We start from the raw sequence: 26,497 nt of genomic DNA on the forward strand, positions 1-26,497 counted from the left end.
CAGCCAAGCCTGGGTCCACGGCACTCTAACCTGCATTGTCTCCGTCGACGTGGGACTCCTTTGTGCAACTTTGGGTGAGCACTGTTTCACTCTTCTTCAAAGTGCCTGTTCTGGCACTTCTGCGGGTGCTGCCTGCTTCTGGGAGGGCTCCTTGTTTTGATCGATGCCCCCACTGTCCCCAGACGCAATTGGCAACATCCTGCTCCCTCCTGGGCCACAGCAGCATCCAAAAAGCTAACCGCACGACTTGCAGCTAGCAAGGCTTGTTGGCAGTCTTTCGGCGGGAAAACACTTCTGCACGACTCTCCACGGCGTGCGGGATCCATCATCCAAAGGGGAAGTCTCTAGCCCTTGTCGTTCCTGCAGAATCCTCAGCTTCTACTGTCCAGTAGCAGCTTCTTTGCACCCACAGCTGGCATTTCCTGGGCATCTGGCCATCTCCGACTTGCTTGTGACTTTTGGTCTTGGTCCCCTTGTTCCACAGGTACCCTCGACTGGAAATCCATTGTTGTTGCATTGCTGGTTTGTGTCTTTCCTGCAGAATTCCCCTATCATGACTTCTTTGTCCTTTGGGGAACTTTAGTGCACTTTGCACTCACTTTTCAGGGTCTTGGGGTGGGCTATTTTTCTAACCCTCACTATTTTCTAATAGTCCCAGCGACCCTCTACAAGGTCACATAGGTTTGGGGTCCATTCGTGGTTCGCATTCCACTTTTGGAGTATATGGTTTGTGTTGCCCCTATCCCTATGTGTCCCCATTGCATCCTATTGTAACTATACATTGTTTGCACTGTTTTCTAAGACTATACTGCATATTTTTGGTATTGTGTACATATATCTTGTGTATATTTGCTATCCTCATACTGAGGGTACACTCTGAGATACTTTGGCATATTGTCATAAAAATAAAGTACCTTTATTTTTAGTATAACTGTGTATTGTGTTTTCTTATGATATTGTGCAAGTGACACTAGTGGTACTGTAGGAGCTTCACTCGTCTCCTAGTTCAGCCTAAGCTGCTCTGCTAAGCTACCATTATCTATCAGCCTATGCTGCTAGACACCCTATACACTAATAAGGGATAACTGGGCCTGGTGCAAGGTGCAAGTACCCCTTGGTACTCACTACAAGCCAGTCCAGCCTCCTACAACCGGTCCCCTGGGTCTCCTCTCAGCACGACGAGCGAGGTCCCTTGAATCCAGCAACTCTGTCCAAGTGACTCCCACAGACCAGTGACTCTTCAGTCCAAGTTTGGTGGAGGTAAGTCCTTGCCTCCCCACGCCAGACTGCATTGCTTGGAACCGTGTCTTTTGCAGCTACTCCGGCCTCTGTGCACTTCCGGTGGAAATCCTTTGTGCACAGCCAAGCCTGGGTCCACGGCATTCTAACTTGCATTGCAGGACTTTCTAAGTTGTCCTCCGGCGGCGTGGGCCTCCTTTGTGGAACTTCGGGTGAGCACCGTTTCACTCCTCTTTGTAGTGCCTGTTCCGGCACTTCTGCAGGTGCTGCCTGCTTCTGAGAGGGATATTTGTCTTCCTCGACGCCCCCTCTGTCCCCAGACGCAATTGGCGACATCCTGGTCCCTCCTGTGCCACAGCAGCAGCCAAAAACCCTAACCGCACGATTTGCAGCTAGCAAGGCTTGTTGGCGGTCTTTCGGCGGGAAAACACTTCTGCACGGCTCTTCACGACGTGCGACATCCGTCCTCCACAGGGGAAGTTTCTAGCCCTTGTCGTTCCTGCAGAATCCTCAGCTTCTACTGCCTTGTAGCTTCTTTTTTGCCCCCACAGCTGGCATTTCCTGGTCATCTGCCCATCTCCGACTTGCTTGTAACTTTTGGTCTTGGTCCCCTTGTCCCACAGGTCCCCTCGACTGGAAATCTATCGTTGTTGCATTGCTGGTTTGTGTCTTTCCTGCAGAATTCCCCTATCACGACTTCTGTGCTCTTTGGGGAACTTTAGTGCTCTTTGCACTCACTTTTCAGGGTCTTGGGGTGGGCTATTTTTCTAACCCTCACTGTTTTCTTACAGTCCCAGCGACCCTCTACAAGGTCACATAGGTTTGGGGTCCATTCGTGGTTCGCATTCTACTTTTGGAGTATATGGTTTGTGTTGCCCCTATCCCTATGTGTCCCCATTGCATCCTATTGTAACTATACATTGTTTGCAATGTTTTCTAAGACTATACTGCATATGTTTGGTGTTGTGTACATATATCTTGTGTATATTTGCTATCCTCATACCGAGGGTACTCACTGAGATACTTTGGCATATTGTCATAAAAATAAAGTACCTTTATTTTTAGTATATCTGTGTATTGTGTTTTCTTATGATATTGTGCAAGTGACACTAGTGTTACTGTAGGAGCTTCACTCGTCTCCTAGTTCAGCCTAAGCTGCTCTGCTAAGCTACCATTATCTATCAGCCTAAGCTGCTAAACACCCTATACACTAATAAGGGATACCTGGGCCTGGTGCAAGGTGTAAGTACCCCTTGGTACTCACTACAAGCCAGTCCAGCCTCCTACAACATCTCCCTTAAGGCACTCTTAAATGCTTTGAAAAATGTAATCTTTCTGTCTTTTATTTTCCTTAATAAATGTAATCAATAAGTGACTTTAATTCCCGGAATACTCTTCGCTTGCCTTTCCCCACCAATTGCGCTTCACGGACTGCGTCCAATCCGTGCGCGACCCTTCTCACCAACCAAACTATCCCAGCGCATCTCCTAGTGACGTCACACCCACACTCTGCGGCTGACATAGTCTTGCGGCTTGTCCTCCTTTATTCAGCTTCACTCAAAACTAATTTCTGCAATATATCGCGAGCACTAACCAAAAAGAAGAAAATAAATCTTTTGGTTTACTACAGGAAGGGTAATACAGTCGCTTCAGAAACCTTAGGGATTTTTCACTAGCCTCTGCAGTTTTTCCATCTTTCTCGGTTTCCCACTTTCGCAAGCAAAATTTGACTCGCAAACTTTACTCTCAACTGATCAATGAACTATTCTACCGCACCTTAGAATTCGTCAAATATCAAAGTCAAAATTTTCTTTCATTCCTCAACATTCGTACTGACTCGCTGACCACGCCCGATCAACCTATTAAACCGAACAGATTACAACTTCAATCAAGTGTCTCATACACTTTTCAACATACTCCGGAGTCTCTTGACCTCGCAGGGCCCGTCTCAACATCAACAACCACGTGGACAATTTTTCCTGCACTAAGTGCTACACACATGTGAGGTTCGACTACTTCCCTACTCTCACACTTTGGAGTACCACTCCTCTAAAATTTCAATTGGAGTTCGTAACCCTCTAAAATCCTTGCAACCTTCACAATTCATCTGCGGCATAAGCTTTGCAAGCGCGAAAACCTAACTTCATTCATACCGTCACTAGAAACGCCGAAACCATTCTCACACCTCCATTTCCTCCAATCGCAAGCTCCGAGATTCCGGGAAAGTCATTGGGAATTTAGGGCATCATCATCTCTCCCACATGTTTTATCAAAGAAAATTCTAACTTGACTGCGCCTATTGTCCGTCCGGATGGGGTCCCAAAGGGCCAAACCATCCTCTGCTACCATCTACTGATAGCGCGTCCAGTCTTTATAAATTACCAGTACTTGGACACGCCGGAGGTCGGTAAACCTTTTAACCGAGTTGGGTTCTCCTCATCCAAGAATAGCCGGATCACTCAAATCAAAAATCAATAACCATTTATAATCAATAACCAATACTCAATTAATAGATCAAACAATGCATTAAAATCAATAACAATCGGTATTTTGACGCACCATAACCTTTCAGTCATGAGTAACCACACCAGTTTATTTGAAGTTAATGAATTTATTTCCCTATATTAACAAAGCTAGCATGATATAAGTGAATCTCAAAATCAAATGATATATGTATACGAACATTACTAGCTGTCCATAGCGGCGGAAGAAACGCAATCTACGCAAAATCTGAATTATAATGCACTCGGTTATAGCAATGCAAATCACTAATATAAGTAACTGAATTTGACTAATTGCATACATCGGTCAGCATAACAAGATTTCAATTTAGCATGGTGCATCAGATGAATACCTCGACTAGACTCTAGACTCTAATTAGCATTGGCATGTGGGGCTTCATGCAAAATAAATTTAGTCAACACAAATATAGAAACCTTCTTTCTTGGGCCCTATCAAAATAAGCAGTTGGTACCTAGGAAGGAAAACACAATGCATAATACAATTATCCTTTCATATTTACCAAATACAATCAGCATACAAGGAAAATCTTCATCCTTCAGGTATCGGTTTGATCAGCATGGGGCAGGTTTCAAAGGGGCAAAGTTAAGGGCAAGTTTCCTTGCAGCCGCAAGGAAAATGGGGCAAGAGTTACTGCATGGGCAAGACGGTTCAACATTAAAGTTAAAGTCTCTAGGGTGAGAATTCTTTAAAGTCTCTTTCTCTGCAACAGAGAAAAGGCATCAAGAGGTCGCTCTAAAATGGCTTCTTGAATCTTGCTTCAAAATGGCATCGTAGAAAATGGCTGACTTCTCTTTGTCTGGTGGGTTTAAGTAAGAAACATTCCAAATTCCTCAGGGTCTTCCATTGGAGGGTTCATAGGGTGGCTTCAAATTAACCAATGAATAGTGTCTTTCTCCTAGTACTCATTTATGCATAAGGTGTCCTTGGAGCCTTGGAACACAAGTTGCAACAAAGTTTGCCAACTAATTTTATCTTAGTGTCTTTATTGTCTGCACCCGCAGAAACTGACCTTGCATCAAAAGGGATGAAACCATCCTAGCACGAAACCTTAAGATAAGTGTTTTAGTCATCTCTACTGGAAAAATACAGCATTATAATAAAATAGTATGTCTTTGTTAAAACAAGTGAAAACCACGCACTTAAATTTGTGATCAGGCAACTAGGCCAAAGCCTCTTCTAAATTTAAGCTAAGCATATAACAATTTTGAGAAGAAAATCAGAATACATTTGCAATTATGACTGATTACTACATTTGTCAATTCTTCATGATTAATTTAAGCTTGTTTATAATGATGGCGAACTACCCTGTGGGCACAATTTCCCATGTACATTATTTTCTTTTTTTTTTATTTTTTTTATTTTTTTTATTCTGGAAAGGTATCATACAACGAAAACAAATGAGAAAATAAAGCAGATTAAACCAAGCAGGGGATAAACCTTTGGGAGACAAATGTCCATCTTTTAAATGGTGACATACCATTTTGGTTTAAACATTTAATCATTATGAGCAGAAATCCAATCCTGAAATGCCCCCCATATTGCCTTCCCTTTCCTCCTCGCATATTTCCCTTTCCGTTCTTACAATGCTATCTCCAAATAATACACAGACAATAATCTGGCCAACCATTGTTGCCAGGTCGGGGGTTGAACATTGAGCCAGGCGGATGCTATACACAATAAAATAAATGCTTCATATAGATTGTCCGTATCACCCATAACCCCTAAAACCATTACCTCGGGGGTTAGGATTAAATCAAATCCCAAAACTTCTTTCAATACAGATTGAATGCCCTCCTTCAAATCCTTCAATTCCCCGCATGTAGCCATCATGTGTACAGTATCTATTCCGTACATCCCACATCTTGGACAGCTTGTTCCCAATAAACTGCCCCATTTAACAAGATGAGCTGGGGTATGATACAAATCAAACACAGTTTTATAATGTTGCGCTTGGAGGGAGGAGGAGAGTAGAATAGTGTGTCCCAATTCTAATGACCTTAGAAAGATTTTACTCCCGTCTTCCAGTTTCCTACTCCACTTTTCACAATTCTTCTCTAAATCATCGGGCTGTTCTAACATTAATAATCGGTAGATTGACCTGATTGATATATAAGGATTAGTCACAATATCATCCAGCAATTGAACGCTCCTAAATCCCTGCACCCCTCCTGTTTTCCTTAAAAGGAAATCTCGTATCTGAAGGTATTTAAAAAAATCCCTACGCTCTAAACCATAACACTTCTGTAGATCAGCAAATGCCTTAACCCCCGAGTTATCAAAAAGATTCCCCAGCCTCTCTATACCTGCAGAGACCCAACTTGCCATACATTTATCCTTAAATATGTCGGGGAGCAAAGGATTCTTTTGGATCATGGTATAACAATTATATCTGCCAAATCCTTTCTTTTTATACCATGACCGCCAGCACTTATAGGCCGCCTCCAATACCTTATATCGAGTTTTCTTGTAGTACCCGGGCTCATGAAAAGTTACCAGACATCCATTAGCTGTTGCACCTATCTGCAGCTCGTATATGTTAGGACAATCCTCTTCTGGATTCCCTCCTTTCTTAGAACCCCATAAAGGGCGCATATACTGAAAGGCTGCCGCCATTTGGTATAATTTTATATTCGGCAGAGACCACCCCCCTCTTTCTCGGGAAAGTGACATGAATTTACTTGCTCTTCTACATTTACCATATGCCCAGATGAATCTCATAACCACTCTATCTATCTCTTTAAATCTGAAATTAGTAAAGCTCAATGGTACAGCCCGGAACAAATACAGCAGCTTAGAGAGAAAAATCATTTTTACCATATTACACCTCCCCATGATGGTTAAATGTAAATTATTCCATCTGCACATATCTTGTCTTGCTTTAGCAAGTATGGGATCCACATTTAACTTAACAATTTCTCCTACTTGTGGCGTAATATCTATGCCCAGATATACTGCATGATCGACCCTTTCGTGTATCCTGAGTGCTGGCGTATTGATTAATCAATATCTGTGTTTTATCTCTGTTTAGAAGATATCCGGAAAATCTTCTGAACTTCATTGACACCTTTTCTACCTCTCTCAATGCCGGATCAGGGGCGGGAGTTAGTATAGCAATATCATCTGCATATGCTAGAACTTTTATATCCCATCCCTGCCTATGAATTGGTGAAATCTTGTTGTTATCTTTAATCTGTCTAAGCAAGGGATCTATATATACAGCAAACAGGAGCGGAGAACATGGACATCCCTGTCTAGTACCTCTCTTAACCTGGACTCTCTCCGATTGTCCCCCCATTAGTTGTATTTTAACTACCGGTGATCTATATAGAGCCCTTATTGCTGCAATAAATTTCTTCCCTAACCCATAATACTCCATTACATGCCATAGATACTTCCAGCTCACTCGGTCAAATGCCTTTTCCGCATCTAATAATGCAACTGCCATCGGCTCCTGGGCCACTTCTGTAGCGTCCAGAAGTGCAATAACTTTTCGGATATGATCGGTAGTATCCCTTCCTGGCACAAACCCATGCTGACTAGGAAAAACTATCTTCCTGATCACACGAGATAGTCGAGCGGCTAATATCTTTGAGTATATTTTAGTGTCGCTATTGATTAGTGTAATTGGCCTGTATGACGCCGGGTTTGATGCGAGTTTCCCTTTCTTCAAAAACATTACTATATTAGCCATATCCCATGATGGCGGAATTGCCCCTCCATTCTGTACCTGAATAAAAAGTTCTATCATTACCGGAAGCAATATGGCTTTAAATGTTTTATAAAACTCTAAAGGAATTGAATCGGGGCCTGTGGCTTTATCCGTGGCTAAATCACCCAATGCTTTGTCAATTTCCGAGATATCTATCTGTTCCCCTAGACATAAAGTATCACTCTCCGATAATTTATTGACTTTAATGGGGTTAAAAATCTCAGCATTTCTTCCTCTGAGTATATAGATGTGTCATCATACAATTCCGTATAATATCTGTGGAAAACCCTCCTAATTTGATCCACTTCTACAACCATTTGTCCTTGCCAATCTTTAATCTCTCTAATGGTCCCGGATGCTGTTTTCTGGCTTGCCCGTATTGCTAATAAACGCCCGGATTTTTCTCCATACTCATATCCTAATGAACGCTGCGCTAGATATTTCTCTGCTATTCTTTGGGTCATAGTTTCATTAATTGTGGCTTTAGCTATTACAACTTCCTCCTGAACCTTTTTAACATCACCACCTGTTTCTATCGCCACAACCAACTGTCTTTCCAATACCCTCAGTTTCATTTGAAGATCTTTTACTCTGTTTTGGGTACTTTTTTGCTTTTTTATACTAAAACTCAATGTTTCACCACGTATTCCGGCTTTTAAAGTGTCCCAAACTATCTCTACCGGAGCTGTCCCTTGGTTAAACCCCAAGAATTCGGCTATCCACTCGCTCATATGCGTACAATATTCCGGGTCCCTAAGAAGCCCTCTTTCAAATGTCCATCTCCTCTCCTTTTGTTCCAACCCGTCTAATTCCAATTCTAGTACTAGGGGATTATGATCTGATACAACCCGCGGATATACCTCCATCTGACCCTGGTTTAATAATTCTGGAGAGACCAGAAAATAGTCGAGTCGTGCTACTTTCACATGCGGGGCGGAGTAATAGGTATATCCAGGATCTGGCTTACATAATCTCACCCATGCGTCCACTAATCCTAGTTCTTTCTGAATAGCGATAATTGCTTTATATACTCGCGGTTTCCGCCCTTGGTATTTCTTTGTAGGTGCTAAAACATCCTGTAATCCCTCCCAGGATCCATTCAAATTACAATCGCCACAAAGGATATACGGGGGAGCCCATCCTATTAATTCTATAGCCAGGGTATCTAAAACTATTGGGTCATCTGTGACCGTGCTATATACAGAACAGAGTGTAAAACTACCATGTCCATAACTACACTCTACAATTACCCATCTCCCTCCCCTATCTGCCTTCTGCCTACCAAAATTTAATTTATTAGTCCGATCTAATATCGCAACCCCTTTAGTTCTAACCTCTTGTTCTGTTCGAGCAATTACTTTCATACCAAGTGTACCCAGAATTCCGGCATTCCTATATTCCACATGTGTCTCCTGTAAACAGTAAATGTCTGCTTTAAAAGTTTTAAGTTCCTCCACTACTCTACTTCTTTTACGAGGGTCATTTAACCCACAAATATTAACTGAAGCGATTCGAAGTCTAGCCATTTTCTATTTTAGGCTCTCTGTCTCTCTTTTTGTCCTCCCAAATTTTTATATCTGACTGCACTCTCTCTTGAATTTTCCACTCAATTTTCTCCCCTCCTTTTATCTCTCCTACCCCTGCTTCCAGTTGCTTCCCTTGTTGCGCTCCTACTCCCATCCCTTTCCCTTTTACTCCCTCATTTTCCCTCCTTTCCCTCCCTTGCCTATCCTTCTTCTCCTCCTCCCCAACCCCTCCCTCCTTTCCCCCTCCCCAACCGCCATCCCTCCTCCCCCCCCTCCCCTCCCTGGACCAGTCCCTTCCACCCCCCTCCCGTATTAACTTCCTCCCCGAGACTGGCCCCCCATCCTGTAGAGCAATCAGACCACTCATGGCCTGAATGTTGGCGTCGTGGCAGTGCGAACCCACCCACCAGTTACCGGAGCACTTTTGCTGACCAAGAGACTCTATTTCGCTATCTGGCCCCCATCACATATTCTTTTGCTTTAACTTCTGACGTGAATATCTCTGTTTTCCCATTCAATATTATTTTGAGGCGAGCCGGGGCCAGCAAATACGCTTCCCCGCCTTTCTCTAGGACTGGTTTAATAAGTTGTCGGAGCCGCCATCTCCGTTCAACAGTAGCATGACAAAAATCAGGTCGAGTGAAAAAAGTCACCCCATCCACAGTGCAAGGGGTATTTGGGCGGGTTCTATCCAAGATCTCCTGTCGCAGTAAATAATTCCCAAAATAAACTAAAATTGCTCTAGGATATTTGGAATCTGCACGTTGGCCCCCCTCTCGCCGGTTTAGCGGAAACCTATGTACACGCTGCAGTTCATTCTCCCAACTCCAGTTCCCTAGCTCCGGGAAAGCATTACGCAAAAAATTTATCATATATGTCCGTATATTGGTCCCTTCTAGCCCTTCCGGTATACCCAGAATTCGGAGATTATTCCTTCTTTGCCTGTTTTCAAAATCTTCCAATTTCCACATTACATCTGTCAATTGTTCATCCCTCATAGTATTCTGTTCTTTAAGATTAACAACATCCTCCTCGAACGTTACGATCCTTTCTTCCATTAAGGATAGCTTAGTCTCAATTTCTGTACATGATTTGGCTACTTTACGAACTGTTCCCTGTAATCTCTTCGTGGCAACCCTTGCACGTCGACTTTCGATCCTTGTTTCTGTTTGCAACTCTTTGATTGAGTTATAAATTGACTGCAGCATTCCTGCCTCAGCCCCCAGTGCGGGTGGGCTATAAGTAGGGGGGCCTATATCTGATTCCTTATTGCCATTAGCTGAGCCCTGGTTAGTTAAAGTTATAGATGAGGAATCTGTGAGTCCAATACCTGCATAGTCCCATTTTAAATTCCTACCGCCCGTGGATAACGGATTTCCTGGGGACCCCTGAGCGCAAGGCCATGCTTTGACCAATTTACGCTGTCGGCGCCGCTGTCGCACTGTAGGTTCATTGTTTGAAGTTTTGTCTTCCGTCTCCGATGTTTCACTGTCCTCAGACCCGCCAAGACTGTGATCACCACTGCTGAGATCAGACTCTTCTGTCAAAGAATTTTTTTTATCACTATTGTCCTTTCCCCATTCCACCAATTGAGAGTCTTTTCCTGCTATTTTGCCCAAGGTTTTAGTAATTGAGAAAATCTTACGCAAGTTCTCTTCTTCTGTTGTAGATTTTAATATAGACGCACCTCCTCCCCCATCTCGATATTCCAGTTGCTCAGACCAGTCAAATTGTTGTGCTTGAGGCTGCTGAATCTCGGTATAAGAGCCAGAATTCTTTTCTCTCACCTCCCTCTGACTGTCTTCTGACTCTGACTCTGGCATACCTTGCTTAAGATTCACAGAAGGATCGTTGTTCATAGTACATCCACTTATACTGCTACTACTACTGCTCGGAAGGGATTCTATCCCAACCACCTTACTCTCAGAGGGGAGGGTTGAATGTACAGGCAGCATATCCTGTGCCCCTCCTTCCAGAAACGTTGTGATAGTAGATTGACTCTTGCCCTTGACCTTGATTTCGGTGGGGGGAGTGGTAATACTACTCTCACTTGTCTTAACACCTGTCAACATATTTTCCACGGCCGGTTTAGCAACCGCTGTCGTCAGGCGTTTGTTTGATCCCGTTTGCTCTCCTTTGCCTCGTCCAGCCCGTGTCACTTTCACCCCTTCCATCTTTTCTCCTAAATTCCGGAAGGGTTTGGGAGGCATCTTGATCTTTAATGCTTGCGCAAACAGCCTAAATAGTCCTTTTACCCCAGACGACACTAAAGCTGTATCTGCTATTATTTGTTTTGTCAAGTTTTTCCAAAGCCATAAGGGGGTATATAAATGCCGACCGAGATCATCTTGCACACTTAATACCAGCATCAGAGTTCTCAGATATTCGCTCTCCCCCTTCTCTCTTCTCTTTTTTTTTTTTTCCTTTTTTCCTTTTTTTCCCCCCAAACCGCTCCCCTCTGTCCAATATTTTTACCTCTCCCCCTCTTACCACAGTAGTAGAGTACACCTGGCGCTCCACCTGTTTGTTTTCTCTTGTTTTGTTTTGTTTTTCTTAGCCGAGCTCTTGTCCTTGTCCTGTCTGCTTTTCTTCTTGATCTTCTTGATCTCCTCCTAAATTCGCCCTTCTGCTCCTCCAGATAAAAGCAGAGTCTTTAATCCTGGTAGTCCTTTACTCCCAAGTCCTTTGCAGCTACAGGCATAATTTCCCCGAAAAAAAAAAAGGGGGGAACCTCTCTGCCCCATATGCCTTCCTTGCAAAGGGACTGTCCAGCTTTGTGCAGCCTTACCCCGGGCGCCAGTGGCTCAATGCAGCTCCTCACTTCCTTCTATGCGGGGTAAAAGAAACCAAAAAAGACAAAACGACCAGCAAACCAAACTCGGCCCGGTTCCGTAGCCTGTCACTACTGTAATCACCTTGGGCGCCGCCGCCCTCCACCCCCCCCCCGGCAGCTGAACCGCGGGGAGAGAGTGAATAGTGAGGACGGGCCGGAATTCGGCCTCTATCCGCCGTCGCCCGTTTTGTTCCACCGCGGCCGTCTACATTCTTTTAGGTCCCGCTGCGAGCACAACCGCGGGAGAGGAAGACGAACCGCTCCCGCGGGAAGCTCACAGCCCGTCAGGCTGCTCCACCGCGGACGCCTCGGCCGCCGTTCCTTCGGCTCCCCTGGTGGGCGGAACTGCGAGAACGCAGTTACGCTGACGCCAACGCCATCTTGCTCCCCCATGTACATTATTTTCATTGCTAAAATCACACTAAGTTATACGATTTTGATTATATGATATATGAATATTTGTGAGACCTTCTTTTCTGCGTCATCAATGCTCATGGAGCAATGCTGGGCATTCCTGGGCATATTTTTGCTTTAACCAGGGCTCAGGCCAAAAAGCAAAAAGGACAGGGTGACTTAGATCCTGGAACAATGGACCAAGTGCTGGGGATCCCTGAACCGGTGTAGACTGGCTTATGCAGAGATGGGCACCATCTGTGCCCATCAAAGCATTTCCAGAGGCTGGGGAGGCTAGTCCTCCCCAGCCTTCACACCTATTTCCAAAGGGAGAGGGTGTTACACCCTCTCTCAGAGGAAGTCCTTTGTTCTGCCTTCCTGGGCCAGGGCTGCCTGGACCCCAGGGGGGCAGAAACCTGTCTGAGGGGTTGGCAGCAGCTGCAGTGCAAACCCTGAAAAGGCAGTTTGGCAGTACCCGGGTTCTGTGCTAGAGACCCGGGGGATCATGGAATTGTCCCCCCAGTGCCAGAATGGCATTGAGGTGAAAATTCCATGATCTTGGACATGTTACATGGTCATGTTCGGAGTTACCATTGTGACGCTGTACATAGGTAGTGACCTATGTACAGTTCACACGTGTAATGGTGTCCTCGCACTCACAAAGTCCGGGGAATTTGCCCTGAACGATGTAGGGGCACCTTGGCTAGTGCCAGGGTGCCCTCACACTAAGTAACTTTGTACCCAACCTTCACCAGGTGAAGGTTAGACATATAGGTGACGTATAAGTTACTTAAGTGCAGTGGTAAATGGCTGTGAAATAACGTGGACGTTATTTCACTCAGGCTGCACTGGCAGGCCTGTGTAAGAATTGTCAGATCTCCCAATGGGTGGCAAATGAAATGCTGCAGCCCATAGGGATCTCCTGGAACCCCAAAACCCTGGGTACCTCAGTACCATATACTAGGGAATTATATGGGTGTTCCAGTATGCCAAAGTGAATTGGTGAAATTGGTCACTAGCATGTTAGTGACAATTTGGAAAGCAGAGAGAGCATAACCAATGAGGTTCTGGTTAGCAGAGCCTCAGTGAGACAGTTAGTCATCACACAGGGAACACATACATATAGGCCACAAACTTATGAGCACTGGGGACCTGGCTAGCAGGGTCCCAGTAACTCATAACAAACGTACTGACAACATAGGGTTTTCACTATGAGCACTGGGCCCTGGCTAACAGGATCCCAGTGAGACAGTGAAAACACCCTGACATATACTCACAAACAGCCATAGGTGGCTGGCAGGGTCCCAGTGACACATACACTAAAACAACATATATGCAGTGAAATATGGGGGTAACATGCCAGGCAAGATGGTACTTTCCTACATGGACTATGTACTTGGCCTAAGATCCAGAATGGCGGAGTACATGAAAAAGGCCAGTAAAAACCTTCAGTCCAGCCAAGAGCTCCAAAAGCAATGGCATGACCAGAAGGCTGTTCTGATTCAGTACCAACCAGGACAGAGGTGTGGGTATTGGAGCCTGTGGCCCCAAGAGCACTCCAAGACAAATGGAGTGGACCCCAGCTCATTGTTGAAAAGAAGGGCGAGGTCACATACTTGGTTGACCTGGGCACTGCCAGGAGTCCCCTTAGGGTGCTCCATGTCAATCGCCTAAAACCCTACTATGACAGGGCTGATCTCACCCTGCTCATGGCAACAGATGAGGGACAGGAAGAAGAGAGTGACCCTCTCCCTGATCTCTTCTCTTCCACAGAACAGGATGCTCTAGTGGAAGGTGTAGTTTTGACAGACTGTCATACTGCTGAGCAAAAAGACAACTGCATACATATCCTAGGCCAGTTTTCTGAACTGTGCCATGCACCACATCTTAGTGTGATCACACAATTGATACTGGAAACAGCATGCCTGTCAAAAGTAAAATCTATAGGCAGCCTGACCATGTCAGGGACTGCATAAAACAAGAATTTCAGATAATGCTTGAACTAGGAGTGAATGAACATTCTGAAAGCCCATGGGCCTCTCCTGTGGTGCATGTATCAAAGCCTCACTCAAAAGATGGAAAAAGAGAGATGAGGTTTTGTGTAGATTACAGAGGTCTCAACCAGGTAACAAAAACTGATGCTCACCCTATACCCAGGGCAGATGAGCTCATAGATACAGTGGCATCTGCCAAGTATCTAAGCACCTTTGATTTGACTACAGGGTATTGGCAGATCAAGTTATCAGAGGATGCTAAAGCAAAAACTGCATTTTCAACTATTGGAGGGCACTACCAATTCACAGTAATGCCCTTTGGTTTGAAAAATGCACCTGCCACTTTTCAGAGGTTGGTGAATACAGTCTTTCAAGGGTTGGAGGCTTTTAGTGCAGCATATCTGGAGGATATAGCTGTCCTTAGCTCCACCTGGGATGATCACCTGGTCCACCTGTGGAAGGTTTTGGAGGCCCTGCAGAAGACAGGCCTCACTATCAAGGCTTCAAAGTGCCAGATAGGGCAGGGGAAAGTGGTTTATCTAGGACACCTGGTAGGTGGAGATCAGATTGCACCACTTCAGGGGAAAATACAAACAATCATGGATTTGGTTCCCCCTACAACTCAGACCCAGGTGAGAGCCTTCCTAGGCCTCACTGGGTATTACAGGAGATTCATTAAAATCTATGGTTCCATTGCAGCCCCACTTAATGATATCACTTCCAAGAAGATGCCTAAAAAGGTATTGTGGATAGTTAGCTGTCAGAAAGCTTTTGAGGACCTCAAACAGGCCATGTGCTCTGCACCTGTCCTAAAAAGCCCATGTTACACCAAGAAATTCATTGTTCAAACTGATGCATCTGAATTAGTGGTAGGGGCAGTCTTATCACAACTCAATTCTGAGGGCCAGGATCAACCTGTTGCTTTTATCAGCAGGAGGTTGACCCCTAGAGAAAAGCATTGGTCTGCCATAGAGATGGAGGCCTTTGCTGTGGTCTGGGCACTGAAGAAGTTGAGGCCATACCTGTTTGGCACTCACTTCATTGTTCAGACAGACCACAAACCTCTACTTTGGCTAAAACAAATGAAAGGTGAAAATCCTAAATTGTTGAGGAGGTCCATATCTCAACAGGGAATGGTCTACACAGTGGAACATAGACCTGGGAGTACCCACTCCAATGAAGATGGACTCTCCAGATATTTCCACTTAGACAATGAAGACTCATCGGGTCATGGCTAGTCTTATTGTCCTTCGTTTGGGGGGGGTTGTGTAGGAAAGTACCATCTTGCCTGGCATGTTACCCCCATATTTCACTGTATATATGTTGTTTTAGTGTATGTGTCACTGGGACCCTGCCAGCCAGGGCCAACATGCTCATAAGTGTGCCCTGTATGTGTTCCCTGTGTGATGACTAACTGTCTCACTGAGGCTCTGCTAATCAGAACCTCAGTGGTTATGCTCTCTCTGCTTTCCAAATTGTAACTAACAGGCTAGTGACCAATTTCACCAATTCACATTGGCATACTGGAACACCCTTATAATTCCCTAGTATATGGTACTGAGGTACCAACGCTATTGGGGTTCCAGGAGATCCCTATGGGCTGCAGCATTTCTTTTGCCACCCATAGGGAAATGTGACAATTCTTACACAGGCCTGCCACTGAAGCCTGAGTGAAATAACGTCCACGTTATTTCACAGCCTTTTACCACTGCACTTAAGTAACTTATAAGTCACCTATTTGTCTAACCTTCACCTGGTGAAGGTTGGGTGCAAAGTTACTTAGTGTGTGGGCACCCTGGCACTAGCCAAGGTACCCCCACATCGTTCAGGGCAAATACCCCGGACATTGTGAGTGCGGGGGCACCATTTCACGCGTGCCCTATACATAGGTCACTACCAATGTATAGCGTCACAATGGTAACTCCGAACATGGCCATGTAACATGTCTAAGATCATGGAATTGTCACCCCAATGCCATTCTGGCATTGGAGAGACAATTCCATGATCCCCGAGTCTCTAGCACAGACCTGCGTACTGCCAAACTACCTTTTCCGGGGTTTCACTGCAGCTGCTGACAACCCCTTAGACAGGTTTCTGCCCTCCTGGGGTCCAGCCCCAGCCTCTGGAAATGCTTTGATGGGCACTGATGGTGCCCATCTCTGCATAAGCCAGTCTACACCGGTTCAGGGATCCCCCAGCCCTGCTCTTGCGTGAAACTGGACAAAGGAAAGGTGAGTGACCACTCCCCTGACCTGCACCTCCCAGGGGAGTTGCCCAGAGCTCCTCCAGTGTGCTCCAGACCTCTACCATCTTGGAAACAGAGGTGCTGCTGGCACACTGGACTGCTCTCAGTGGTCAGTGCCAGCAGGTGACGTCAGAGACTCCTCCTGATAGGCTCTTACCTGTGTTGCTAGCCTATCCTCTCTCCTAGGTAGCCAAATGCTCTTTTCTGGCTATTTAGGGTCTCTGTCTCTTAACTTATAAGTCACCTATATGTCTAACCTTTACCTGGTAAAGGTTAGGTGCAAAGTTACTTAGTGTGTGGGCACCCTGGCACTAGCCAAGGTGCCCCCACATTGTTCAGGGCAAATTCCCCGGACTTTGTGAGTGCGGGGACACCATTACACACGTGCACTACACATAGGTCACTACCTATGTGTAGCTTCACAATGGTAACTCCGAATATGGCCATGTATCATGGAATTGCCCCCTCTATGCCATCCTGGCATTGTTGGCACAATCCCTGATCCCACGGGTCTGTAGCTCAGACCCGGGTACTGCCAAACTGCCTTTTCAGGGGTTTCACTGCAGCTGCTGCTGCTGCCAACCCCTCAGACAGGTTTCTGTCCTCCTGGGGTCCAGCCAGGCTTGGCCCAGGAAGGCAGAACAAAGGACTTCCTCAGAGAGAGGGTGTTACACCCTCTCCCTTTGGAAAAAGGTGTTAAGGTAGGGGAGGAGTAGCCTCCCCCAGCCTCTGGAAATGCTTTCATGGGCACAGATGGTGCCCATTTCTGCATAAGCCAGTCTACACCGGTTCAGGGACCCCTTGGCCCTGCTCTGGCGCGAAACTGGACAAAGGAAAGGGGAGTGACCACTCCCCTGACCTGCACCTCCCCTGGGAGGTGTCCAGAGCTCCTCCAGTGTGCTCCAGACCTCTGCCATCTTGGAAACAGAGGTGCTGCTGGCACACTGGACTGCTCTGAGGGGCCAGGGCCAGCAGGTGAAGTCAGAGACTCCTTCTGATAGGCTCCTTCAGGTGTTGCTAGCCTATCCTCTCTCCTAAGTAGCCAAACCCTCTTTTCTGGCTATTTAGGGTCTCTGCTTTGGGGAATTCCTTAGATAACGAATGCAAGAGCTCATCAGAGTTCCTCTGCAGCTCTCTCTTCACCTTCTGCCAAGGAATCGACTGCTGACCGAGCTGGAAGCCTGCAAAACTGCAACAAAGTAGCTAAGACGACTACTGCAACTCTGTAACGCCGATCCTGCCGCCTTCTCGACTGTTTTCCTGGTGGTGCATGCTGTGGGGGTAGTCTGCCTCCTCTGCACTAGAAGCTCCGAAGAAATCTCCGTGGGTCGACGGAATCTTCCCCCTGCTACCGCAGGCACCAAAGCACTGCATCACCGGTCCCCTGGGTCTCCTCTCAGCACGACGAGCGAGGTCCCTTGAATCCAGCAACTGTGTCCAAGTGACTCCCACAGTCCTGTGACTCTTCAGTCCAAGTTTGGTGGAGGTAAGTTCTTGCCTCCACACGCCAGACTGCATTGCTGGGAACCGCGACTTTTGAAGCTACTCCACCATCTGTGCACTTCCGGCAGAAATCCTTTGTGCACAACCAAGCCTGTGTCCACGGCACTCTAAACTGCATTGCACGACTTTCTAAGTGGCCATCCGGCGACGTGGGACTCCTTTGTGCAACTTCGGGTGAGCACCATTTCACTCCTCTTTGTAGTGCCTGTTCCGGCACTTCTGCGGGTGCTGCCTGCTTCTGAGAGAGCTCCTTGTCTTGCTCGACGCCCCCTCTGTCCCCAGACGCAATTGGCGACATCCTGGTCCCTCCTAGGCCACAGAAGCATCCAAAAACCCTAACCGCACGATTTGCAGCTAGCAAGGCTTGTTGGCGGTCTTTCGGCGGGAAAACACTTCTGCACAACTCTACATGGCGTGGGGGATTCACCCTCCAAAGGGGAAGTCTCTAGCCCTTGTCGTTCCTGCAGAATCCTCAGCTTCTACTGTCCAGTAGCAGCTTCTTTGCACCCACAGCTGTCATTTCCTGGGCATCTGACCATCTCCGACTTGCTTGTGACTTTTGGACTTGGTCCCCTTGTTCCACAGGTACCCTCGACTGGAAATCCATTGTTGTTCCATTGCTGGTTTGTGTCTTTCCTGCAGAATTCCCCTATCACAACTTTATGTCCTTTGGGGAACTTTAGTGCACTTTGCACTCACTTTTCAGGTTCTTGGGGTGGGCTATTTTTCTAACCCTTACTATTTTCTAATAGTCCCAGCGACCCTCTACAAGGTCACATAGGTTTGGGGTCCATTCGTGGTTCGCATTCCACTTTTGGAGTGTATGGTTTGTGTTGCCCCTATCCCTATGTGTCCCCATTGCATCCTATTGTAACTATACATTGTTTGCACTGTTTTGTAAGATTATACTGCATATTTTTGGTATTGTGTACATATATCTTGTGTATATTTGCTATCCTCATACTGAGGGTACACTCTGAGATACTTTGGCATATTGTCATAAAAATAAAGTACCTTTATTTTTAGTATATCTGTGTATTATGTTTTCTTATGATATTGTGCAAGTGACACTAGTGGTACTGTAGGAGTTTCACTCGTCTCCTAGTTCAGCCTAAGCTGCTCTGCTAAGCTACCATTATCTATAAGCCTAAGCTGCTAGACACCCTATACACTAATAAGGGATACCTGGGCCTGGTGCAAGGTGTAAGTACCCCTTGGTACTCACTACAAGCCAGTCCAGCCTCCTACATTGTTTGTGCAGCGGTGGAATAAGTACTTTGCAACTACTTACCACTTTTGTCACTGTACTTTTCATAAGAGAAAAATATACAAAACAAGTTCAGTGTATGTACACCTAACCAAAAAGTTTTGCATTTCCTCATTTCACTCTTTTCTAAGTGCTGAAAAGTACCTCTAAACTTTCTAAAAGTTCTTAAAAAGTTTAAAAAGTTTTTTTTCTGTCTTTCTAAAAGTTCTGAAAAACTTTTTCTCACTTTTTCTGTCACTTAAACTCTTTCTAAAATGTCTGGCACAGGCCAAACTGTTGATCTGTCCAAACTTGCTTATGATCACCTTAGCTGGAAAGGAGCAAGGAGTCTCTGCGTAGAGAGAGGTTTGATTGTAGGGAAGAATCCCCCCAGAGAACTGTTGGTTAACATGCTTATAGAACAGGATAAGGCCAGAGGTGCCCCTTCTGTTGAAAAAGTAGCTAATGGTTCCCAATCTGATCCAGGGACTCCCCTAGGAAACGATTCAGGAAAGAAAATTCCTAGCCTGCCCATTACTAGACAGCTTAGCATAGTTGGTACTGATGTAGATTCACACCATGCTGATAGTGTTGTTTCACATCATAGCAAGAGTATTCCTTCTCACCACAGTAGAAGTGATGTTTCTGTTAACCAAGCTGTTAGGATGCCTTCTGTAAGGGATGGGTCTCCTTCTGTCCATTCTCATCATACCTCTGTTTCAAGGCATGTCCCTCCCACCCACCCTGATGACAGATTGTTAGAAAGGGAGCTCAATAGATTGAGAGTGGAACAAACCAGACTGAAGCTCAAGAAGCAACAGCTGGATTTGGATAGACAGTGCTTAGAAGTGGAGAGAGAAAGACAGAAATTGGGTTTAGAAACCCATGGTGGCAGCAGCAGTATTCCCCATAGTCATCCTGCAAAAGAGCATGATTCCAGGAATCTGCACAAGATAGTTCCCCCTTATAAGGAGGGGGATGACATTAACAAGTGGTTTGCTGCACTTGAGAGGGCCTGTGTTGTACAGGATGTCCCTCAAAGGCAGTGGGCTGCTATCCTATGGTTATCATTTAGTGGAAAGGGGAGGGATAGGCTCCTTACTGTGAAAGAAAGTGATGCCAATAATTTTACAGTTCTTAAGAATGCACTCCTGGATGGTTATGGCTTAACCACTGAACAGTACAGGATGAAGTTCAGAGAGACCAAAAAGGAGTCTTCACAAGACTGGGTAGACTTTGTTGACCATTCAGTGAAGGCCTTGGAGGGGTGGTTACATGGCAGTAAAGTTACTGATTATGAAAGCCTGTATAACTTGATCCTGAGAGAGCATATTCTTAATAATTGTGTGTCTGATTTGTTGCACCAGTACTTGGTGGACTCTGATCTGATCTCTCCCCAAGAATTGGGAAAGAAGGCAGAAAATGGGTCAGAACAAGGGTGAACAGAAAAGTTCATACAGGGGGTGACAAAGATGGCAATAAGAAGAAGGATGGTAAGTCTTCTGACAAGGGTGGGGACAAATCTAAAAATGAGTCTTCATCAGGCCCACAAAAACACTCTGGTGGGGGTGGTGGGCCCAAATCCTCTTCCAATCAAAACAAAGAAAAGAAACCATGGTGCTATTTATGTAAAATAAAAGGCCATTGGACAACAGATCCCAGTTGTCCAAAGAAAAGCACCAAGCCTCCTACCACTACAACCCCTACTGCTACACCTAGTGTCCCTACTAATAGCAGTGGTGGTGGGAGCAAACCTACTAATAGCCAATCCAAGGGAGTAGCTGAGCTCACTATTGGTAACTTAGTTGGGGTTGGTCTGATTAGGGAGACCACAGAGGCTGTGTTAGTCTCTGAGGGGGCTATTGATTTAGCCACCTTGGTTGCTTGTCCCCTTAACATGGATAAGTACAAGCAACTACCCCTAATAAATGGTGTTGAGGTTCAGGCCTACAGGGACACAGGTGCCAGTGTCACAATGGTGATAGAGAAACTGGTCCACCCTGAACAACACCTACTTGGTCACCAGTACCAAGTAACCGATGCTCACAACAACACCCTTAGTCACCCCATGGCTGTTGTAAATCTCAACTGGGGGGGGGATTACTGGCCCAAAGAAAGTTGTGGTTGCCTCAGATTTACCTGTAGACTGTCTATTAGGGAATGATTTAGAGACATCAGCTTGGGCAGAAGTGGAGTTGGAGGCTCATGCAGCAATGCTGGGCATTCCAGGGCATATTTTTACTTTACCAGGGCTCAGGCCAAAAAGCAAAAAGGACAGGCTGACTTGGATCCTGGAAGAATGGACCAAGTGCTCCCTAAAGCTAGGGCTAGTATAAGTAAAGCGCTACCTACTATCCCTCCCTCTACAGTGGATTCTTGTTCTGAGGAAGAAGAATTTCCACCCTGTGCAGAACCTACACCAGAAGAGCTGGAAGCAGACACTGCTGAGCTTTTGGGTGAAGGGGGGCCTGCCAGGGAGGAGCTGAGCGTGGCACAGCAGACCTGTCCCACACTAGAGGGTCTAAGACAGCAAGCTGTCAAACAAGCAAATGGGGATGTCAGTGACTCTCACAGAGTTTACTGGGAGGACAACCTCTTGTAAACTGTGTGAGAAAGTAGCCTCTTTCTAGCCTTGTTATCCCCACTTTTGGCCTGTTTGTGAGTGTATGTCAGGGTATTTTCACTGTCTCACTGGGATCCTGCTAGCCAGGGCCCAGTGCTCATAGTGAAAACCCTATGTTTTCAGTATGTTTGTTATGTGTCACTGGGACCCTGCTAGCCAGGACCCCAGTGCTCATAAGTTTGTGGCCTACATGTATGTGTTCCCTGTGTGATGCCTAACTGTCTCACTGAGGCTCTGCTAATCAGAACCTCAGTGGTTATGCTCTCTCATTTCTTTCAAATTGTCACTAACAGGCTAGTGACTAATTTTACCAATTTACATTGGCTTACTGGAACACCCTTACAATTCCCTAGTATATGGTACTGAGTTACCCAGGGTATTGGGGTTCCAGGAGATCCCTATGGTCTGCAGCATTTCTTTTGCCACCCATAGGGAGCTCTGACAATTCTTACACAGGTCTGCCACTGCAGCCTGAGTGAAATAACGTCCACGTTATTTCACAGCCATTTTACACTGCACTTAAGTAACTTATAAGTCACCTACATGTCTAACCTTTACCTGGTAAAGGTTAGGTGCAAAGTTACTTAGTGTGAGGGCACCCTGGCACTAGCTAAGGTGCCCCCACATTGTTCAGGGCCAATTCCCCGGACTTTGTGAGTGTGGGGACACCATTACAACCGTGCACTACATATAGGTCACTACCTATATGTAGCTTCACAATGGTAACTCCGAATATGGCCATGTAACATGTCTATGATCATGGAATTGCCCCCTATATGCCATCCTGGTATAGTTGGCACAATCCCATGATCCCAGTGGTCTGTAGCACAGAACCTGGTACTGCCAAACTGCCTTTCCTGGGGTTTCACTGCAGCTGCTGCTGCTGCCAACCCCTCAGACAGGTTTCTGCCCTCCTGGGGTCAAGCCAGGCTTGTCCCAGGATGGCAGAACAAAGGACTTCCTCTGAGAGAGGGTGTTACACCCTCTCCCTTTGGAAAATGGTGTGAAGGCAGGGGAGGAATAGCTTCCCCCAGCCTCTGGAAATGCTTTCATGGGCACATTTGGTGCCCATTTTCTGCATAAACCAGTCTACACCGGTTCAGGGACCCCTTAGCCCTGCTCTGGCGCGAAACTGGACAAAGGAAAGGGGAGTGACCACTCCCTGACCTGCACCTCCCCTGGGAGGTGTCCAGAGCTCCTCCCAGTGTGCTCCAGACCTCTGCCATCTTGGAAACAGAGGTGCTGCTGGCACACTGGACTGCTCTGAGTGGCCAGTGCCACCAGGTGACGTCAGAGACTCCTTCTGATAGGCTCCTCCAGGGTGTTGCTAGCCTATCCTCTCTCCTAGGTAGCCAAACCTCTTTCTGGCTATTTAGGGTCTCTGTCTCTGGGGAAACTTTAGATAACGAATGCAAGAGCTCATCAGAGTTCCTCTGCAGCTCTCTCTTCACCTTCTGCCAAGGAATCGACTGCTGACCGAGCTGGAAGCCTGCAAAACTGCAACAAAGTAGCTAAGACGACTACTGCAACTCTGTAACGCCGATCCTGCCGCCTTCTCGACTGTTTTCCTGGTGGTGCATGCTGTGGGGGTAGTCTGCCTCCTCTGCACTAGAAGCTCCGAAGAAATCTCCGTGGGTCGACGGAATCTTCCCCCTGCTACCGCAGGCACCAAAGAACTGCATCACCGGTCCCCTGGGTCTACTCTCAGCACGACGAGCGAGGTCCCTTGAATCCAGCAACTGTGTCCAAGTGACTCCCACAGTCCTGTGACTCTTCAGTCCAAGTTTGGTGGAGGTAAGTTCTTGCCTCCACACGCCAGACTGCATTGCTGGGAACCGCGACTTTTGCAGCTACTCCACCATCTGTGCACTTCCGGCGGAAATCCGTTGTGCACAGCCAAGCCTGTGTCCACGGCACTCTAACCTGCATTGCACGACTTTCTAAGTGGCCATCCGGCAACGTGGGACTCCTTTGTGCAACTTCGGGTGAGCACCATTTCACTCCTCTTTGTAGTGCCTGTTCCGGCACTTCTGCGGGTGCTGCCTGCTTCTGAGAGGGCTCCTTGTCTTGCTCGACGCCCCCCTCTGTCCCAGACGCAATTGGCGACATCCTGGTCCCTCCTAGGCCACAGAAGCATTCAAAAACCCTAACCGCACGATTTGCAGCTTGCAAGGCTTGTTGGCGGTCTTTCGGCGGGAAAACACTTCTGCACGACTCTACATGGCGTGGGGGATCCATCCTCCAAAGGGGAAGTCTCTAGCCCTTGTCGTTCCTGCAGAATCCTCAGCTTCTACTGTCCAGTAGCAGCTTCTTTGCACCCACAGCTGCCATTTCCTGGGCATCTGACCATCTCCGACTTGCTTGTGACTTTTGGACTTGGTCCCCTTGTTCCACAGGTACCCTCGACTGGAAATCCATTGTTGTTGCATTGCTGGTTTGTGTCTTTCCTGCAGAATTCCCCTATCACAACTTTATGTCCTTTGGGGAACTTTAGTGCACTTTGCACTCACTTTTCAGGTTCTTGGGGTGGGCTATTTTTCTAACCCTTACTATTTTCTAATAGTCCCAGCGACCTTCTACAAGGTCACATAGGTTTGGGGTCCATTCGTGGTTCGCATTCCACTTTTGGAGTGTATGGTTTGTGTTGCCCCTATGTAGGAGGCTGGACTGGCTTGTAGTGAGTACCAAGGGGTACTTGCACCTTGCACCAGGCCCAGTTATCCCTTATTAGTGTATAGGGTGTCTAGCAGCTTAGGCTGATAGATAATGGTAGCTTAGCAGAGCAGCTTAGGCTGAACTAGGAGACGTGTGAAGCTACTACAGTACCACTTAGTGTCATATGCACAATATCATAAGAAAACACAATACACAGTTATACTAAAAATAAAGGTACTTTATTTTTATGACAATATGCCAAAGTATCTTAGAGTGTACCCTCAGTGAGAGGATAGGAAATATACACAAGATATATATACACAATAGCAAAAATATGCAGTATAGTCTTAGAAAACAGTGCAAACAATGTATAGTTACAATAGGATGCAATGGGGAAACATAGGGATAGGGGCAACACAAGCCATATACTCCAAAAGTGGAATGCGAACCACGAATGGACCCCAAACCTATGTGACCTTGTAGAGGGTCGCTGGGACTATTAGAAAATAGTGAGAGTTAGAAAAAATAACCCTCCCCCAAGACCCTGAAAAGTGAGTGCAAAGTGCACTAAAGTTCCCCTAAGGACAAAGAAGTCGTGTTAGAGGAATAATGCAGGAAAGACACAAACCAGCAATGCAACAACTGTGGATTTCCAATCTAGGGTACCTGTGGAACAAGGGGACCAAGTCCAAAAGTCACAAGCAAGTCGGAGATGGGCAGATGCCCAGGAAATGCCAGCTGCGGGTGCAAAGAAGCTTCGACTGGACAGAAGAAGCTGAGGTTTTCTGCAGGAACGAAAAGGGCTAGAGACTTCCCCTTTGGTGGACGGATCCCTCTCGCCGTGGAGAGTCGTGCAGAAGTGTTTTCCCGCCGAAATGATGCCAACAAGCCTTGCTACACTCAAATCGTGCGTTTGGCGTTTTTGGACGCTACCGGGGCCCAGGAGGGACCAGGAGGTCGCAAATTGGACCTGAAGAGAGAGGGGACATCGTGCAAGACAAAGAGCCCTCACTGAAGCAGGTAGCACCTGGAGAAGTGCCAGAAACAGGCACTACGAGGATGCGTGAAACGGTGCTCACCGAAGTTGCACAAAGGAGTCCCACGTTGCCGGAGACCAACTTAGAAAGTCGTGCAATGCAGGTTAGAGTGCCGTGGACCCAGGCTTGGCTGTGCACAAAGGATTTCCGCCGGAAGTGCACAGGGGCCGGAGTAGCTTGCAAAGTCGCGGTTCCCAGCAATGCAGCCCAGCGAGGTGAGGCAAGGACTTACCTCCACCAAACTTGGACTGAAGAGTCACTGGACTGTGGGGGTCACTTGGACAGAGTCGCTGGATTCGAGGGACCTCGCTCGTCGTGCTGAGAGGAGACCCAAGGGACCGGTAATGCAGCTTTTTGGTGCCTGCGGTTGCAGGGGGAAGATTCCGTCGACCCACGGGAGATTTCTTCGGAGCTTCTGGTGCAGAGAGGAGGCAGGCTACCCCCACAGCATGCACAAGCAGGAAAACAGTCGAGAAGGGCGGCAGGATCAGCGTTACAGAGTTGCAGTAGTCGTCTTTGCTACTATGTTGCAGGTTTGCAGGCTTCCAGCGCGGTCAGCGGTCGTTTCCTTATCAGAAGGTGAAGAGGGAGATGCAGAGGAACTCGGATGAGCTCTTGCATTCGTTATCTAAAGTTTCCCCAGAGACAGAGACCCTAAATAGCCAGAAAAGAGGGTTTGGCTACTTAGGAGAGAGGATAGGCTACTAACACCTGAAGGAGCCTATCAGCAGGAGTCTCTGACGTCACCTGGTGGCACTGGCCACTCAGAGCAGTCCAGTGTGCCAGCAGCACCTCTGTTTCCAAGATGGCAGAGGTCTGGAGCACACTGGAGGAGCTCTGGACACCTCCCAGGGGAGGTGCAGGTCAGGGGAGTGGTCACTCCCCTTTCCTTTGTCCAGTTTTCGCGCCAGAGCAGGGGCTAAGGGGTCCCTGAACCGGTGTAGACTGGCTTATGCAGAATTGGGCACCTC

Source organism: Pleurodeles waltl, unplaced genomic scaffold, assembly GCF_031143425.1.
Source record: "Pleurodeles waltl isolate 20211129_DDA unplaced genomic scaffold, aPleWal1.hap1.20221129 scaffold_208, whole genome shotgun sequence".
NCBI classification, from domain to species: Eukaryota; Metazoa; Chordata; class Amphibia; order Caudata; family Salamandridae; genus Pleurodeles; species Pleurodeles waltl.